Raw genomic sequence first — 18,713 nt, 5'->3', positions numbered from 1 at the left:
TGTAAGCGAGGTTCCCAAGGGAGCCCGGACACTCAGGTCCCATGAAGAGGCGGCGGATGCAGCGAGCGCTGTGGAAAATTTCCACCTGGGAAACAATTCTTCTCATTGTCGCTCCCGGCTCTGCGAGGCAGCAGGCGCACATGGCACCACGTCTATCACCACAAACACCATTTCTCATCTCTCAGACTAATTTTACGCTAACTCTGATCACAACATGGGATACTCTCCTGGACTGAAGCAAAACGGTGAGAGCTCTGACGAAAGTTAGCAGCGCCGGCTGGGGATCCCCTTGGGCAATTCAAGCGAGGCGCAGACAAATTCACCTGCGGCACAGACCTTTACAGCCTGTGCCGCCTGTGCTCTGTGGACAGAGCTCCCTCCCGCATCAGCCAGAAAATCATTCCAGGAGAGCAAAACACGGGATGGGAATCCACACGACCCTTCAGAGAGAAGAGTGTGTCCTGTGCCCCATTTAAAATCGGTCTGAAATTTGCCTTTGCCACATAATCTACAATTTACCATGCGGCGAGGGCGAGCAGCCAGCCTGCTCTGTCAGAGACAGCTTGGTTTCCCACCGACAGAAAGTGGGAAGAGAGCGCAGGTCTGGCCCTATCGGCACGGGAGGCAGAGTACACCGGAGGAAGCACCTTCCCACCTCCAGCCTTTGGAGCTTATGTAAAAGAAGGACTGGTATTAGTGTCACACATCCGCATGTAGTGTGTGGGTAGACTTAAACATACTTAAGTATGTGCATACACCCCTGTTTACTTACAACGATGCTCACGTCTGTCTTTCCTGGCCTTACTTCTCAGAAGCAATCACCACGTTCATGAAAAACAAGCATAACTTTTAGAATACATGTATAAAAAAGAAGAAAATTTGATTAATTTGAGGATATTGAAGTCCCAAATCTTAAAAGCCCATCCAATCATTGTTATACTCCATAAGAAAAATGTGTTCAAGCCTTAGCTGATGTTTGTGCTCTTTCTTAAACATCAGAGCATTCCTTGCACCATGCTGGACATCGCGAAACCCTCAAGACACGTCTGTTTATTTAAAAAGCAAATTCAAGTCACGGAGGGGTACGCTCTCCTTCACTTAAAGGAAAATAAGCCTTGCGTAAATTCTGCTTACACTCACATATTTGCAATGCAAAATATAAGTTGCTTGTTATCACGCTCTTTGTACAGCTGGTTGCAAAATGAAGCAGGGGACGGCCGCTCGACACCCAGGATCGCGCGTCCCTCTCCCAAAAAGCTTTTCCTCTCACAGTGGCATTCGGGAGCCCATTCAAAGTGTCCCAAAACCCTCCCCAGCGGGAGCGCGGCCGCCCCTGCCCCGCAGGTACCGGGAGCCCAGGGCGGCGGGCGGCGGTACCGGCGGGCGGGCGGGAGGTACCGGCGAGCGGTACCGGCGGGCGGGTGGGAGGTACCGGCGAGCGGTACCGGCGGGCGGCACGATCGCGCCCCGTCCTCGGGCCGGCACCCCATGGCCGCGCACCGCCGCGGGGATCCCGGCCGCCGGGACCTCTCCTCTCCCACGGGAGACGGCAGGGACCCACGGGAGGGACCCGCTCTACGGCACCCCCGGCATCTCGCTCCCTCAAAGTTTCTCTTCTCTCCTCTCCCGGGGGCCACCGCCGCCCCCCGTCCCCCAGCGCACATCACCACGGCACGGGGAGGGCTCCGGACCCCCGCGGCGGGGGACCCCCCCCCTAGCTCGCCCCAGCCCCCCCCCCCCGCAGGCTTCTCCCCGCCCTTCCGCGGCGCCCCGCGGAGCGATCACCTCCACGCAGGTTAAACCCCCCCCCCCCCGCCCTCAGCTTCTCGCCGCGGCCCCGCGCCCTGCGAGCGGCCCCCCGGCGCAGACTCACCGCCGCGGCCGGCCGCGCAGCCGGCCAGCAGCAGGGCCAGGGCGGCCAGGGCGCCCAGCTGCCCCCGCAGCAGCTCCCGCCTCCGCCGCCGCCGCTCCGCCGCCGAGGCGCCCATCGCGGCCGCTCCGCTCCTCCGCGCCGCTCCCCGCCGCCCCGCTCCGCTCCGCGCCGCGCCGAGCCCAGCCGGGGCTCCGCAGCGCCGCCCCCCGCCCGCCCCCCGCCGCCGCCGCCGCCGCCGCCGCCGCCGCCTGCGCGGGCAGCGGGCGCGGCCAGCCGCGGTGGGGAGGGGATGGCAGAGGAGGGATGGGGCCGCCGAGGGGGTGAGGGGGGGGTGGGGGGGGGCCAAACTTCCCGCCCGGCCCCCAACCCCCCCACGCACACCCCCCTTCGCCGCTTCCTGGGCGGAGAGGGGGGCGGAGAGCGGGAGCAGCCCGGCCGCGGGTTGCCCCGCCGCGCCTCTGCCCCCGCCCCCGGGGTGTGGGGGGACACGGACCCCCCGGCTGGGCTGCCCCCGCCGCGCCCCGAGACACCCCCCCCCCCCCCCCCGCCCCAACCCACCCGGGACCCGCAGGAGGGGTCCGTGGCTCCCGTGCGCCCGGCGGCACGGCCCCCGCAGCCGCCCGGCCTCCCCCCCGGGGCGCCGCGCCCACGCCGCGGATGGTTCAGCGAGGGGCGAAGCGGCCCTGTGTGCCCCCGGGGAACACGCGGGGGAGATGCGCGCAAGGGCCGCGGCGGCTGCGGGCTCAGCCTCCTCCCGGCCCCACGCTCCTGCAGGCGTCCTTCCACCGCAGCCTCCCCCAGCCCTTCCGCAGCCTCCGCCGCAGCCCTCGCTTCAGCTTCCTTTTCCTGGGCTGAGCAGGGGCTCTCGGCAGCATCTTCGGGGTGAAACCTTTACCTGCTCTTACGGTCTTTAAAACCAAAAAAGCCCAAGCGACCCAGCGCCCCCCAACTTCTCTCACCAGTGGCTCCCCACTCTGCACAGGAGGCAGCCCTGGCTGCAATTCCTTTGCGTTTCATACACTGGAGGATTTAAACTGTGGGGTTGGGGTTTTTTTTGTTGTTGTTTCTTTGTTGGTTTTTTGTTTGTTTGTTTGTTTTGTTGTTGGTTTGGTTTGTTTTTTTTTTCTCCTTTCTCACACTCCGTTCTGAACTTTCTGCTGTGTGAGCAACCGCCCACTCCACCTGCCCTTCAAACTGGTCCTGTGGCGGAGCAGGCGAGGGCAGACCCCGCGGGTGCTGCACCCACCACGCCTCTGGGTGCAGGCCCGGGCAGGGACGCGGGTGCGAGCCGGTCGGCCGGGTTCACGCACCACCGGGGAGCTGTGCCACCGCGGGCCGGGGCACCGGACAGCCCTTGCACGGCTGCTCCGTCCTCTCACAGCTTGGGCTCCTGGGTTAAAAAACCTGAGCTGGCCTGAAACCTTTCAGCCCTCCTCCCCTGTTTAAAATCCTAATCATGACCGCAGCAGCAAGGCAAACACCTACTGTCTGCACTGAAACCGGGGCCTGCGGGCGTGAGGAAACACCACTGGCCCCACTCCCCAGGGAGAGCGCAGGGGTTACGGGACACATCTACCCGAGGAAGCAGAGTGAACCTCTGGCAGAGTCTGGGTTTGAACCCTGCGCCCCTAAAACCAGACCCACTGTTTGGGACCTTTCCTGGCCCCCCCCAGCCCCCGGCGCTAACACCCTGACAGCAGCACGAGCAGGCGAGCTGGCGGCAGAGGGGCACTGGCTGAGATCAATGAGAGCAGAGAGTGTGAGAGCATGGGCAGCACTGTCTGCGGCGCGAACACGCTGAATTAAATCAGGAGAGATTTATGCAATGGCAGAACAGAAACTCTCCAAAAGATACTTCGGATGTTTCATCATTTCAAGTTAAAATTCCTCATGACAAAAACCCAAGCTGCAGGCAGCAGCGTGGCAAGCACTTTCTGATCCTCGCCCGTCCCGGCTCAGCAGCCCCACGGCTGACAGCAGCGCTCACAACACGTGGACAGATGCTCTGCTCCCTCTGCACCCACCCGGAGTGGGCCCTCCCCCTGGGGAGGCTCTTCTGTGCCACACACGACCGAAGCCCTGCGAGCTGGCTGAAGGGGCACCAGGCACTTGGCAGGCACACCTGAGCTTTGGGACACGAGCACAGCAGCAGCCATCAAGCATCCTCACTTCAATACACACTCACACATCACCCTGCCCGCGACAGCAAAACATTTTTTGACTGGAGAGCCACCTTCAGATTAGATGTACAAGAAAGTAGAAGAAATACATCTGTTCCTATAGTCTAAATATGACCCAAGAGTTGCTGTGGCTAGCTGCACACAGACACAGAAATAAAAGAAAACATCGTGCTCTCAATATTTTTGATGAATTACTAACCGTTCTCATTACACAGGGTCTCATTCTGGGGTCGGTGTCTTGTTATGCACTCAGCTCTCCCGACCTCTTCTCCAAGGGTTTCTTGCAATTCTGAATTAATCTGGATGTCAGTTTTCAACCCTGCTCTTAAAGATTTATCGATCATGCTCCTACACACAACTTTAGAAATGCTGGTGTCCCTGTTGGCCCCAGGTCGGCAGAGCCAGTTCCCATCCAGACAGTAAATAGAGTAAGTTAACAACCGTCCTAGGATGTAACTATGGCAGAAGTGTTTGGGGTTGGGTTTTTTTCCAGGTAGGATACACTCCCTTCCCCCTGGCAGGGCAGGTTTTATCCCATCGTAAACAACTCTGAAACCTGTAGCACTGTCGAACAGGACAGTAAGTCACCACAGCTTACGAAGGAGACTGTGCCTGTCTCGGGGCTTGCTCTTGATTGCTACTGTGTGAAAGCAATCAGCCAGCTTCGGGGTGAGGGGGGTCTGGAGGTGAATGTCCTCATTGCTGACGCGAGAGCACACCGTGACAGTGCTCCCAGAGGACTATACTTTTACATCTAAAAGTCCTTCTGAAGTCTAACTGCTCAAAACTGTGACCCTGAGAGTCATTGCAAAATCATTATTCACCCCTCCACCATAAGCCTCCTCGCCATCCCACCACAGAGCTGCTCATAAATACCAAGGTGGAAGCTCACTATGTTGGGAATAAAGACTGGGAATATCTGGGAAGCCTATGTAGCTTAGGCACAAATTTCCCACTCAGAATCACAAAGCAGTTTAGCAAATTTTTTCCTAGCATAGTAAGTACTAGCTTGGAAAACTTTTCCATTTCTGGAGAGCGTAAGATGGGAGAACTCCCCCTTCTCTCCCATTGATAAACCAGTGTGTGGGTGGAGCAGGCTGTGAACTCATCTGTCTGCAGGAAGAAATAGAAAGAAGGGAATCACTGTGGATGTTACTCTGTCAAGAAAAGCTCTTATATTGATCTTCTATAGGAGCCTTCAGCAAGATAAAAACAAACCAAACCAAAAAAAACAACAAAAAAAGAAAACAAGCAACCAAAGAAAAAACTGTTAAAGAAAGGACAAGACTAACATGCTGCTGGATATATAGCTTGCTTTATATCACCTCTTCCACTTTCTTCCTTTTGCTCTTTCCTCTTCTGACCATTTCAGTACCCTTCAGGGAGCATCTCTTAATCACCTAATATTTTAATAGTGTGGGAACTTAACACTGGGTCCCATTTAGGCCATCAGATCATAGCTACCACCTAATTCCACCTCTTTTAAAAAAAAAAAACAAACAAAAACCCTGATCTGATGATCTCAGCACTTTTTGAATGCCAATCAGCAAAGACGCACGAGAGGCATTGTGACTATTGAAGAGGGCTTGCAAGTAGCAGAATGACCACGTTCTTTGGAGTTCCTTCTGCAATCCAAGCGAGGAAATCCAATTTAGCTGGCTTCAGTATCAACGGGGCTGAGGAAGGGAATTAGCAGATGCACAAATATCTCCTCTTAGATAATTACAGTCTTCATAGGACAGGAAACTTCTGCTTCTTTTAGCAGTTGCTCATGGGTGTCTGGGTACCTGTGCATGGTGGGATCCTTCCCGAAATAATGACTGAATAACTCTTGTCAGACCTATCAGGCCAGGAACCAGTCTTAATACAGACCAAACTTAACAAGGCTAACTTGTAAGTCTTAATTAGTGCAATGGCGTTGAAGTGCACATTAAACCTCACCTTGGGGATGAAAAAGAAGAGGTGCTACAGGAAGTCTTCCTTTCCCAGATGCATCCTGCAATGCTTTAGTGATGCACGTGGATTCTCCAAAAGTCACTACTTGCATCTCTACTGCCATGTAGTCCGTTCTCCTGGGACAGCCATGGAAATGCTCTGCTGCAGGCTCCGGGGGAGGTCCCGTTAGCTTTGCTAGGACCCTAGGAAAGTTCCCAGAGAGCTGGCTCTCAGAGGGGCAGAAAGATGTGCTTTTGTTCTTTCCAGGGCCCCATCACAGCGTAAAACCACATAAAGCATCGGGAGAAAACCGTGTAAATCACAGTATACAGATGTGCAGAGATGACAGCCAGATGTGCCTTAGTGGAGCTGAGGAACAGTCGTGACTGTTTCAAGGAGAGCAAACAGCCTCGCGTACTTGGCATTTTCCCCTGCAAACCATGCCAAGTTCTGCTCTTCAGACCAAACAGAGATTTTCTTCTGTTTGGACTGGCAGACTGTGCTCACAAAGAGCTTTCAACTCGGGGGGAAAATATTTCGGATTAGTGCAGAGCAGCATCTTTAGGTGGACGTTAGCCTGCCAGAATCCGGGCTGGCGGGCGCAGTGATCTCCAGCTGGAGGGCAGCATCCTGCGACAGGTCAGCAGATCGACGCGAGGCTGGGCACCGGCACTCGCTGGCTGCCCTGGAGCCTCTAGCCCAAACACCTGCAGGGTCAGGGACACCATGAGATCGGCGCTGGGCAATCCCTTCCATGCAGAGACCAGCTCAGGGCACCTGTACAGCAGAATCCCCAAGTCTTGCTGCTGTTGCATCTCACACACAGAACTGCCGTTGAAGACCCATCTAAGGCAATCCAGGCAGACCAGAAAGAACTAACAGGAGTTTTCCTTGCTTTGGGTTTTAGTCTAGGGCTCTACTTTTTCTACGCAGTTCCTGTGCCATCCCTCCAAGTCTATCTACGCTGAGAGTTTCACCCTTTCATCTCGCACGTTAGCAGGTTATACATATGTTTCAAGCAGTTTATGGGGCAGGACAGTAGCAGTTGAGTATAGTTGAAGTACAAGATTAAAAGAAACAAGCTATCAGCAGGACGGTGGTGGCTGAGCATGGTTGCTTCTCTCCTGGGATGTGAGAGGGGGCTGGCTGAAACCAGCTGTTTAACCCACAAGCCTTAGACGCGTATCCTCTTTGCAAACCGCAAAGAGGATGCAATTAAATACAGTGCTGATTACCACTGATGGTTGCTCCCTCCTTCCTGCATGGGATCCCTTGGGGAGCAGAAGGCCCGCGTGAGCGACCCTCCCCTGCCCCCAGAGTTAGCCATCTTAATGCCATTTGCTGGTGACACTGGTTTCAGTAGCTGCGACCAACATCGCGCCGGATCAGGTCAGGGAGAGGGCGTACATCCTCCTTCGCCGAGCTGCGGGGACCTCACTGCTAGCTGATGGCCAGCAGCTGAAGGGTGCCGCATCCATGGTCAGCTAATGGGCAGTGCCACACGAAGCCATGGCAAGCTATTTCCTTTCAGTCATGCACTCGTACTCAGGGTTCAGAGTGGTTCAAAAGGCTGCCCAGCTGATATGATTTCCATGTAAAAACAGTTTACAGTAGTTTAGGCTACGCCTGTTCCCATTTGATTTAAGAGCATTTAAATAAGTTTGCATCTGCTTAGATAAAACAGCTTAAGGTCATATTCTTGGATAAAAGCTGGGTGTCTTCTTTATGAAGGCTGGCAGTTCTCCCCTATCTGAAAACCTTGAGCAAAAGTGTTTGCACTGACGTACTCCTGGCGAATTCAAGGTTTTGGGGAGACATAGTAAGACCCAAAGTCTTCCTGCAAGAAGAGGGAGGCCTATCTCCATCACAGAGGTAACAAAATAGCTCTCTTGTACTCCTCAAGCAAATAGAAGCAATACCTCCAGCAGACCCATCAGCTCTGGTACACCAGGGAAGGACTTAGTCTAATACACTCAGACCCTGCCAGCACCACACAGAGAGCGGCCGAGCAAGCGATGGGTGGAAGGAGCCACAGCGGTGGGCAGGGAGGGCAGGAGGGACCCGCAGGGGCGAAAGGTAAAGAGCTGGGGGAGCACTTGGACGAGCTGGAACGCCCCAACAGAAATACTTGCAGGATGAAACCATCTGTGGTGCAGGGGGAGCTCGCCACGGGGTCCACAGCAGCCCGGGAGCCCCCGAGCCCTGCCAGGAGCAAAGCGGGGGCAGTTGGCATCGGGGTGACGCAGAGCCAATTCTGCACAGCCAAGGATGGAGGCCGCACGCCGAGGACAAGGACATCGGTCTTTTCTGGGGTTTGGGCCACTGAATAGAGGGAAATGGCCACAGGAAAAGCCAAGAGAACTACTCTAAACCACAGTGCAAAAACAGAGCAGCGGATCTGTTCTCAGAACATGCCTACGCGCGCATCCACAGCATCTGTGTTGTTTCTCCCTCCCATCGGTGAGGGGGGTGCCTGTTATAGGGGAGGGAGCAGAGTGGATGAGCTCTCAGTCTTTCAGCTGTTTAGGAAAATAAACAAGGCTGTGACAGAGCTCATTTCTGGCTCGCCTTCTCCCAGAAGGTTGGGGTTTTTTGTTTTGTTTTGGGTTTTTTGTTGTTGTTTTTTTCTGGTGGTTAAAGGAGGGCAGTATCATCTGGCTTTCTTACTCCATTCCTCTTCTGTACTCTCTCTCAGACAGATTTTTTTTTTTTTTTTTTTTGAATTCTCCATGTCCTTTCTTTCTTGACCGAAGATTCACAATTAAATACATACATGAACAAATGGATGAAATAAGGTTTACTGTGTTTTTATGCGTGTATATATATTTGTCCCTTTTTGAGGCTTGGAGATATTTTCTTCTTTAGCCTCCACCCCCTTTTCTGGGTGCTGTTTTCCCTTACTGAGACCAGCCAGGGTGGGAGCCGGACAGGCAGGACGGAGTAGGAAAGCCCTACCTCCAGCAGAGCCCACCGGCTGCAGAGCACGGCGAGCCATTCCTGGGCTGGGGCACGCAGCACTTCCCCACCGCCACCCCGGGGCCGGTGCGGGGGCCACGGCGCTGCCCCAGCCTCCCCTCTCGCGGGGTAGCAGAGCCAGGAGGAGGGCAGGCTGCCAGGGCTGGCACCCGGAGGGGAAGGAAGCCTGCGAGGAGCGCCGCCGGCGTTCCCACTTCAGCGGAGAGCAGCCTCTGCCCTTACCCCATGGAGCCATTGCTCCGGCACGACTCTACCAGCAACGGCTGTCGGCGATCTGGCACTGCCTCCAGCTTTCCTTGGCTCCTGCCTAGCCAAGATCCTCCTCTGCCTTCCGACTGACGCAGCGCTCGCTCCCCCTTCCCAGGGCCGCTGCCGAGGCTTGTCCCGGTGGTTAAGCCTCTACTATCGGCGTATCTTTGGGAATACCTTGTATTTCAGTGGCAAGAAGTAATTACCAAATTGAGCCTGCAAAGCATAAAAGCCAACTAGGGTTCTTTCAGGATGAAAGAGGCAATAAAAACACTGGTATTAATAGAAAAATATTTGTTACTTCATGGGGTATCAGGGCTTCCTGTGGTTTGAGGTTATGTCTTGCATAGCTCGTTGATGAATGCCTCGGGATGACTCCGCTTTCCTTTTTTTTTTTTTTTTTTTTTTTTTTTTCCTCCTTTCAACAGCCAGCTTGTTCGCTCTCAAATCAATGATCTGGTTTACAAATAGAGCAATTCTGCATCTCCTTATCAGATGTCCTCTCACACTCTGTTCCACTTCCGCATCCACGCGCAGATGCAGAATAGACCGGTGGCACGTCTGTTCACATCACAACTTGGAGAAAGGCTGTAGAACAACAACTGGTCCATAGAAAAGCACATTGAGAGCTGCCTGATAGCACTAGAAAACAGCAACATTCAACAAAATTAAAGGATGGAAAATTCAAAACAAATGCAAATGAAATCTTATTGCACACAGTGAAATTACCCTGGAGGACCCTTTGCCACAGGAAGTTGTTTCTGAGGCCAAAAAAATTTCTGAAATGCAAAATACAGTTGGGTAACTGTGTAAATATTGAGCATAGCAGTGTCAGAATTAATCCTAACATTAGTATATCCAGAGTTCACAGTTTACAGCTTGTAAAAGTATTTTAAAAAATAATAAAATAATCAAGAAATCTAGTGCAAAGCTCACATCACCACTGATCCACCCACACCTTCACTGCTGAAACCCCCCGTGGTGGCCTGCCTGTGGGGGATGCTGTACTCCAAAAAGCATCATAGGTTGGAGACCCTGGAGGGATGCCAGGCTCTGCCCCCACCTTCCTCATGCATCCCTGTCCCCTGAAGACCCACTCTTGCAGACAACAGCTCCCAGAGGTTTCTCATATTATTTTTTTCCCTTGGCCTGTATGAATGCATCTTCTGTTCGCTGCCTTCCCTGAACTCTCCTGCTGTTTCCTTGTTGAACACAAGGACTCGATAAGCTCTTTATGGCAGAAACTCTCTCCTCTGCTTCTCCGGCCGGGCCTCAGGCTGCTAATGCGCTACTGGTGACCACATCAGGCAAAGCCACCCAGGCCACTGCCATCCCAGCACTCAGGGTAGGGGTGATGAGTAAGACACATCTGAATGCTGCTGATGCATCAAGCCTCGCGGCGCGCCGATGGGTCACGAGGCAGGCGAGGACCTGCCGTGGGAATGGGGACTTCCAGCTGCGCGCCGCTCGGCAGCGATGTGGCTCAGCAGACGTGGTCCTGCTCCAGAGGTGTGCGTGCCCAGGGGAGCTGCAGAGCTGCTCCAGGGAAAGACGAAGCAAAGATGCTCGCGAGAGAGGCTGTGCCAGCCCGCGGAAAGGGCCTCGGGGAGCACGCCTTCCCCAGCACTTTGTTCCACCTCATGTGGTCCCTGCCAGCTCACTTCTCATCCTGGTCCCTCTGAACGGCAGCCCTGCTGCCTTCCAGCATCTCAGTTGCTCCCTCCGGCCTGGGAACATCCTCAAGCTTGCCGAGGGCAGCCTCTGGCCATCACCCGGCTCTTTCATAAAGACACTGAACAGGAGTGCCTTTTCCAGCAGCTGCCAGCCGGACTCCACACTGCCAATTGCATCTCCCTGGGCACTTCAGCCAGTTCCCCATCCTCCTTTCAGCCCACAACCCGAGCAGTAACTGCAGCAAGGTGGCTACAAGAAATGGCAGCTGTATTCATGCAGACTCAAACTGTGCCCTCCCCACTGACCTGGGAATGTTGCATATTGGTTTTCTTGTTATTCTACAGAGGTAAGGGAGAGCAAGGAGCAACGACTGTTCAACACATGCTGAGCCCAGGGTGCAGCTCAGGTTGGCATCTCCAGCAAGTCCTGTCAGAGAGCCCTTCCCAGGGTCCATATAGCCTTGGCACTGCAGGATCAGCTGCTCCAGGGTTACCCTGACGGCCTCTCCCACGACACTCTGTGTAACTTGCCTTCTGACAGCAGATAAATCTTCCTTTCCTCCTTTCCCTCCACCATCTCAGTAGCGTGCCTGGATTTAGTGAAGGCTGGAAATGGCTACTGCTAGCAGCAGAGGAACGCGTGGTCTGCAGGAGAGATGTAAAAGCTTTAAACCCTAGAAGCTGTTTGTTCCCTTCCTGCTGCAAGGGCCTGCACCCAGCAGGGATCCCTGGGCTAATCTATGGGTCCGTATCTGAAACCAGCTCAGCAGCACTTCACGTATTAGCTGATGCAATCAGATCACAGCGCTGCGGCTTCATCAGATAATTCCCAATTATAAGACGAAATGTTGCTGCTTGGCTGAATGAGCTAAACTTACTGGCCCAGCTGAAGTAGCTTAGTTAAAGGCACTGGAAGGAAGCTGGGCTCATCTTTCCTATGATTAGATACATGGTTTATCACTTATAATTTTTCCCCCAGTTCCAGATAAAGGAGATGGAGAAGTTTATGTAGGAATGTTCACTGGCATCCTAAACTGAATGAAACATTCCTGGGTTGACAGAAGACCAAGAGAGATTCACCAGGGATGTTACCTCCTGTCCAGTGGTAGCCCCTCACTTCTCTGCCTATGAACATGTTATCTGACAAAATGTGTCACCCGTTCTCAGCAGCTGAGCACAAATATGTTCAAATGATTGACATCAGCTCATGACCCAGCTCACTCTGGAGTACAGCAACACTGCTTGAAAGCCTGCCCGTGACCACCGAGAGATGCTAGCAGGGTAGTGCACCTGTGGTGCTCTGCAGAAGACCACTCATGCTGTAGGGATTGGCTCTTCGTTGCCAGGATAAGCAGTTCTAGCATGCAAACAGATAAACCCCTACGCCGACTCAGTTCCAGCTCCATTTCAGTCTCTCTGATTTATCAGGCCATTCATCTCAGAGCATGCACCTTGCTCCTGGAGACATCTAGTGAGTAGGCAGCATCATGCAAACTAACACAGCCACCTAAAAGCATTCCTAGAGAGAAACATGCCTCCCATACAATATATGAAATAGGACATCGAATTTCTAGTCTCCAACATACACTTCTACCAGCTTTGTTGAAGTCTTCCTTTCCCTTTTATTTATCAGAGTCATATCAAATCTGATAAATCATATCAGATTTATTAATCTTATGTTGAACAACACCAGACTTAAACACCTGGGAACCTTGCCTCCTCCAGCAACGATATGGTCTGATGCATCAGTTCTAGCCTCCGCAAAGGCACCTCACTAAGACTTACTGGTTTTCACTGCACTGCAGATCTGGGTGCACTGGGCATTGCTGTCCAGTCCATAGCATGTATGGCCTCAGAAAACAAACCTCTTTTGAATGGAAAAAGGGAGGAATCCCCTCAATGAAAATAAATGAGAGTCCAGAACATGTTGGCCAGGGAGTCTTTGGATCACCGTGACCTATAGCCTGCCCAAAGGCTGCCTGAGCTGCTCCTGTTCACATCCCAGAAGACAGCAGCCGGGGAACGAGTTGGAGCAAATCCCTGCAAATTTTTTCCCCTTAAAAGCAGGATGAAAGGGAGCCCTGGCAATCTTGTACTGGCCTTTTGGACAGGGAGACAAATGGGATCAAAGCAAGCACGGTGACTGTGGCAGGAAGCTGGGGAGCAATCTGCAATTCAAGCTGTCAGCAGCAAGGGATGCAAGTGGAGGAGCAGAACACCCTTGGGCAGAAAAACCTGTTGGTCTGTTATCAGTTCCATAGCACTGGCTTTATGTCTAAAACAAAAGGGGCTGTCTGGACATCTGCTGACAGAGCAAGTCCCAGCACCATCATCCTCCTCCATACAAAGAGCTCCCCTGTGCCCCAAAGTAGGCCAACTTCAATTTAAGTGACTTTGATCATTAGATCATTAAATCAGCAAGAAGCAATTCTTCATACAAATCACACATTTGTGATATTGTTTTGTGGTGATGGGTTGTTTTTTTTTTTTTTTTTAACTACAGAAGGGGCAAATATAGTCCACCGACAGGTGTAATTCAACATTTTGGTTTTGCACAGAACAGAAAACAGTGAGTCTATGCACACATTTAAATGACTCCATTACTTAATGGGCAATATTACCTGTTAATTGTGCCAAAGTTAAATATGTACAAAACAGCATTTAAAACTTTTAAAAAAATGGATTAAAACTTCCTTAAATGGATACACAACAGCAACAAGTTCATCAAACCATGCTTTGCCTTCCAAACAGATTGATTACACTACATCTGTAGTATAGTTATATATTTCTAGTGAAATACATTCAACTGTTTATTGTCATCAGGTCCTGCAGTATTTTAGACTTATTAAATATCATCTTCTCTTAAATATCATCTTCTCACATCCAATTTTTGTACATGTAATGGAAGAAAGAACAAACCAAACTCCTTGGTGTCTCATCTCCTCAATACCACCTCAACCTAACTAAGCTGAAGTATTTGACTAAGATCCAGACAGAAAATATTCTTTAGATGTCAGTGGGTGAACTTAACAATGCTGTTAAGTTTTGAGAAGCAGACTGTCACTTGCACAAACTGCGTGGCTTGACTTTGATAAAACACTGATAGCAAACCTGGACTCTTACATAGTATTTAGTATTTTGTTTAACTAGATTAAGATACATTTATGCCTGAAAACTGAGATCTAATTTAGTCAAATTTATTTTAAAATGTTTTATCTTAAAATAAAATTATGTTTTAAAAATCTATCAGAAATTAATATCCAACTAAGTTCAAAAGTTCTGCTTTATTTTTACAAGTGTCTTTATTACTTAGTACACTTCTAAAATGCAATGTAAACCTCGGGCACTTCTAACAGCAGAGAACAGGACATCACGGCCCCCTCCCACAGGACTCTGGTAGCGCAGAATCACAGAATGGTTTGGGTTGGAAGGGACCTTAGAGATCATTTAGCTCCAACCCCACTGCTGTAGGCTGGGACATGTTCCAGCATCGAAGAGTCAATAAACCCCCCTGGTTTGCAGCTCCAGGCACGCAGACAGCAGCTGGCACCTCCAGCCTGGCTGCGAGGTCCAAGGTGCCACCACCCACAAGGACCAAGCCTCTCTCAACAGGCACTCGCTCTGCTCCTCTCCCATTCTCACGTTGGATTCAGGCGTGTGAATACAAATGGGGGGGGCTGCAGTTTGCACGCCCCGAGCTGCTGTGTTGTGCTGAGTTTCAGGCAGATGAGCCGCCCAACGCCATCAGGGTTTTGGGAGGTCCTTGGCCAGACCCTCACAGCTGTACCCCAGCAGCATTAAGCGGCCAGGAGACATGTAATTACATTTAATATGTAATTAAAAGGGACTTAAGCACACTCCGCTTCCAGACCCTTCCCTCTTCCTGACATCCTCAGGTTCAGACCACGAGCATGGTGCGGTCAGGATGGAGCTCCCCACATGCCCCCAGAAGCCTTACCATTATTTCTCAAATCCTACAGCCTCACAGTTCTTTCTCAAGACCCACTACACGTCACGCCTCCCACCAGCAGGTCCTCTCTCAGGAGTCATGAGGCTGAACTACCCAGGAATGGCTGTTGCTAAGAAAAAACCCAACAGTCCTGCATGCATAAAGGAGCTGTGCTGCAAAAGCAACAAAATCAGTCCTTTCTTCAGTTAGGGAAAAATCCATAATCACTATTCAAAACGAAGGCAGCCACATCACAAAATGTACCTGTGCTCTCATTTGTTTCAGTGGCAAATTATCCCTAATTATTTTTAGTAATACATAACAGCCTGCCATGCAAATGTCACATACATTAAATTAACACACCTCAGGATGCTGTATTTTCTAAAAACCACTAAAGAAGTAATGGATTTTGAAGTTGGGCAGAATCATGAAGTCATCCTGACAACCTGGATAGGGTTGGCCCCAGTGCAAAGCTCAGCAAGTGGGGGCTCCCTGGGGTTCGGTCCTGGGCCTCCCTGTGCCCCACGCTGGATGCGTACTCCTGGGCCAGAGCCCCAGCCAGTGCAGTCATCCCAACAGCCCCAGAAATGAGATGAAGTCTTCCAATTATGCGTATTCAGTACAGCTTAAGGGATAGCAAAGCAAGTTTCCACGGAGTATGCTTCAAATTCTTGTCCAATATACTGTATTTCTTCCTGAATAGGTATGTGCTGCATTTCTACTGGCTGTTTAGAAAGGAAAAAAATAAAGCCTCATCCAGACCATGACTTTATTCCTCCCAGTATTATTTTTTTCTAGATTTCACACTGCAGGGCTCAGCACTTAGCTGCTATAAATGGGTTTAATTCTGCTGGCTGCCGCACCGCTACATCCCCAGTAAAGCAGGGTGGGTTGGAAAGCAGTGCAAGGTCTTACCTAGACAGACATGCTCAGGAAAAATAATCTAAATTAAGTCACTGCTTGACTTTAAGTGGATTAGTTAAACTGCACTCAATCCCTCAGTGCAAGTTCTTATTCAGAAGCAAAACGACCTAAATTTGATTTACCTCTAGTCTTTTCCAATCTTAAATAATATTAAGGCCATTTTAAATCAGAGTGGGACTGACCCCATGGAAGTTAAATGCAGTTTAAGCAATTCACTTACATAGTAAAAAAAAAAAAAAAAATTAAAAAAGTCAAAGAAAATATTCAAAAGCTACTGGCATTAAACAGCTAATTGATAAGACTGCTTTTCCATTAGTTTGTTAGGTAATGCTGGCTGTTAACTGCAAACATTTTTGTGCTCCTAATTGCCTTAAAACAAAACTTGAGCCTAGGGCAAAGAAAATCAGGAGAGAAAATTAAACTTCTGGACAGTATCAGATTTTTTTCTAATTGAAATAAAAAGAAATGGTAGGCTCATCTCTGCTTCCCATGCTCAGGAACTTAATTAGGAGAGCAAGTCTCCGTCAGCTGATGTGGATATGCCAGGTACCACCAGCCAAGCTTCTGCTTCAAAAGAACAGAAACAGAGATGGGGACAACACCGGCCATGAAAGAGCTGAACCATCAATAAAAACGGAACGTGCTCGGCTGAGATACACCCTAGCCTGCAGATCACTGCGAGGGTCACACCATGCGAGTCCTGTTAGATCCTTACCCACCACAAAACGAGAACTTCTCAGGAGAAAAAGGAAGCCTGGCCGCTGTCCCATGGGCAGCGCCGTCTCCACCTCTTAACTGGAGGCACCGGCTCCGAAACGCCGCGCTGGGGGGATGTGTTGGTGGTGGTGACCCTGTGCCAGGCTGGTTCCTGGGGCACCCCCTCCCCTTGCAGGAGCTCCCGGCAGCGCTGCAGGAGTGGCAGGTCACTCCCAACCCAGAGAGGCCACTGGCAGTAGCCGAATCCCTCACGTCCCGAGTCCCCTATGGAAGGGGAACTGGATCCTTCCTCAGGCAAATACCATTGCTCTTCCCCAGATTTTGGCACGTGCAGGAACCATCCTCCCTGCCCATCACAAGCGTTACCGTCTGCCCATGTGGTGTTTTTAGAGCGATGCCACTCCTGTTTCACATTTCCATGGGACTCCTGTGGTGTGACAATGGCATGGTACAGAACTGGGACACTGGTAGAACCGTGTTCCCGTAGAAATCGCTTCAGCGTGACAAATCCACCTCGCCTGTTCAAAGCAATCAGATGAGCAGCCAGGTATTCAGTCAGATTATTGTACTGCCTATTGTGGTGATCTTCTGTTACATTTCGGATAATTACAGGTTATGCCATTAATTTGGGATGTAAATGAGCCCTCAGTTTCTGCTCCTAGCGAAGACGTGGAGTTACAAAGGCAACAATATTTTAAGTAAACAGCCAACCTTTGAAAGAAGACTCTCTGGTGCTCAAGATACCGTTTTAGTGAGTTAATTATCCAGTGTGCCACCCTTTCATTATCTGGTAATTCGGCAGTTTCATTAAATCCTTAGGCAAGGGCACTCTCCCCCTCCCTTGTCCTCAGCCAGCTCGGTGGGGATCGTTGCTGCTCATTGAGCAGAGCCCCGGAGCCACACCAGAGGCCGGAGCAGGGATGGATGCTCTTCTCACCTCCACATCCCACGGGTTCTGCTTGGGGGAGAAATAAAAAATAAATAGTTCTCCGAGACCCGACAGCAGGATGGAGCAATAGGGCCAGCCTTCCCTGGTCACTGGTAGGGATTAACAAGATTCAGAGGGACTTTACTGCACAGCGAGCGTTCAGACTAGCTGTGTTTAAAGCCAGCCCTGCTCGCTGAGAGTCTGGGCTCTTCTGGCCGAGGGTGAGGGTGCTCACATTTTGGCACCCACCGAGCTGGCAGCGCAGCACAGGGATGTCCTGCCTCGCACGGCCCGGGCAGCTCCTCCCCATTTCTGGGAAGGGCGTCCAGCTCCGGCTGCAGCCTTCGGCGCGGGGGGCACGGCACGAGACGGCACGGCAGGCGCGCACACGGGGCAGCAGCAGGACAGCACAGGGCTGAGGTGACCCGGGTGAAAATGCAGAGCCTCAAAAAGCCACCTTGCTCTCAGGCCTCTCTAACAACTTGGACATAGAGGGATGGAGTATTTGTTACTCTAAGAACATCAACAAGAGAAGAGGTCTCCCCCACTTCATGTCACCCACCTTTCCTGAGATACAATTTTAAAAGTAAAGATGAAGCTATACAAAGAATTTCATTTTGCTATTCAGCTAATACACTGTTCCCAGCATTACGGTCGTGTTATATAAATAGCAATTCCCATTGTTTGCTTTGAATAAAAAGCCTACATATATTCTTCTAGCATCCCTATTTATTTTCTTTGACAAGTCTTAATAATGCAAAGTCAACACTAGTCCACCACTCTAGAAATAATTGTCCTGTAATTTAGTCTTATGCTTTTTCTTTTTCCAGTGAACTTTTCATCAGACATTTAGAGAGCTCAGATGCAAATATTTTTGACTTGCCTTTTTTTTTTTTTTTTTTCAGATAACCAGTGGCATAAACTGCACTGTTACTCATCAGCTTACCAGGGTATCTGAAGGATCTTGCCTACAATAGTATCAACCAAATCAGAAAAACAGACAAATCACTGCACCTCAGAGGAAAAACATCCTTCAGCACTTAATTGCATATGCCGAGATTCTTGTCTTAAAAAGAAAAGAAAAAAAAGGGAGAAAAGGTGAGTATTTTTCTTTGGAGTTGCTCACCACCACCCAGCAAACGCTTTTCAGAATTCAGGAATGCCTACGCACGGTATTTTAGAAAGTGAACTAAGTAGCTGGTTTCTGGGGATGCAGGTGTCTTGGGATACAGGCAAAGCCAGCTGGACCCACTGTGAGAGCCCAGCCCTGGTGTACCCTCACACACCGGCTGTCAGAAGGGGTGGCCGT

At 51.0% G+C, this 18,713-nt stretch overlaps 1 protein-coding gene across 3 annotated transcripts in view; it reads right to left on the bottom strand.

The window, feature by feature from the left end:
- The window catches only part of SLC24A3 (solute carrier family 24 member 3), a 175,770-nt gene extending 173,289 nt beyond the window's left edge, over nt 1-2,481 (bottom strand). Inside the window, exon 1 of one of the 3 annotated variants that reach the window (XM_042789929.1) lies at nt 2,432-2,481. The gene's annotated coding sequence lies outside the window, so the exon portion shown is untranslated. Of the gene's footprint in view, nt 1-1,873; nt 1,919-2,431 lie in introns of those variants that run through there. The other 2 variants (XM_032989402.2, XM_032989400.2) reach the window with 2 other exon arrangements.
- Between the last annotated feature and the right edge of the window lie 16,232 nt (nt 2,482-18,713).

The sequence above is a fragment of the Tyto alba genome, unplaced genomic scaffold, assembly GCF_018691265.1.
Source record: "Tyto alba isolate M040663 unplaced genomic scaffold, T.alba_DEE_v4.0 Super-Scaffold_16, whole genome shotgun sequence".
Taxonomy (NCBI): domain Eukaryota; kingdom Metazoa; phylum Chordata; class Aves; order Strigiformes; family Tytonidae; genus Tyto; species Tyto alba.
This window is presented reverse-complemented; position numbering and strand designations above follow the sequence as displayed.